Here is a 1,129-nt window from a genome sequence, read left to right on the forward strand (position 1 = left end):
AGGAACGTCTGGAGATCGGATAGTCCAACCTCTCTGCTCAAAGCAGGGTCAGCTAGAGCAGGTTGCTCAGGACCTTCCCCATGTGGTGCTGAATGTGTCCGTGGATGGAGACACCACAACTTCTCTGGACAACCTGTTCCGGTGTACAATTACCTTGACAGTACAACATTTTTGATCAGGTTTAAACAAGTTTTTTGTATTCCAGTTTTTGCCCATTGCCTCTTGTCACTAGGCAGTACTAAGGAATCTGAGCCTTCTCTGGGCTGAACAACACCAGCTCTCTCAGCCTTTCCTCATGCGACGTGTGCTCCAAAACCTTAATCGTCTTTGACTGTGACTTGCTTGTTAGTGCATACAGTGGCATCTTCAAAATACCGTTTGTGGACTTTGATGTGACTGGGGACTGAGCAGACTGCACCAATTCTCTTCCTTGTCGGATGCCTCTGGGTGGCTGTAGTTGGTAATAAATGGCACTTTCCAGGTAAGGTTGGATTTAAGATTTTGTGGCTTTGCTTTTTCAACTTCCAGTGCTTTGTCTTTTCCAGGATTTTGCAAATCCGTTATTAACTGCAGAATAACAGACTCAGTACAACTTTTTGTAGAAACCATGCTAAATACTGATGTAAAAAACTGAGGGACTAATACTAAATGTTAAATCACCTGAATGTGAATTCACTTCTGTCACCAACACTACCAAACATCTGGAAGTGTCACTTCTTGGACAAACTCCTGTCATTTGGCTGTCTTCTACAAAGGTTGGGTAGCCTGGTGCTGGGTGTAATCCAGCAGAGAACGTTAGATGGTCAGCCAGGAGGAACGTGGGAATTCTGACTGGCACCGGTGGGACTGTTTGTACTTAAAGGCATGCACAGATGTTTTACTGGCTTGATTTCACGTTGTCAAGGGATGAACTTTATCCATGTGGTGGTTAAATCTCTGCTATGTTTCATTGCCAGAATAGTTGCTCTCCAGTCTGGGACTCAGTTTACCTGTCCGCAGCTCAGCAGAAAACATGTATTTTGTTTGCAGTGTTTGTTAATATATTTATAGGAACAGCTTGCTCAAATGTCCAGCTATATTTAAGATCATGCTTTTCTGCATTCCCAGAGCAGCTCTTAGTTCATTCTGT

Source organism: Buceros rhinoceros, unplaced genomic scaffold (genome assembly GCF_000710305.1).
Source record: "Buceros rhinoceros silvestris isolate BGI_N320 unplaced genomic scaffold, ASM71030v1 scaffold13697, whole genome shotgun sequence".
Lineage (NCBI taxonomy): Eukaryota > Metazoa > Chordata > Aves > Bucerotiformes > Bucerotidae > Buceros > Buceros rhinoceros.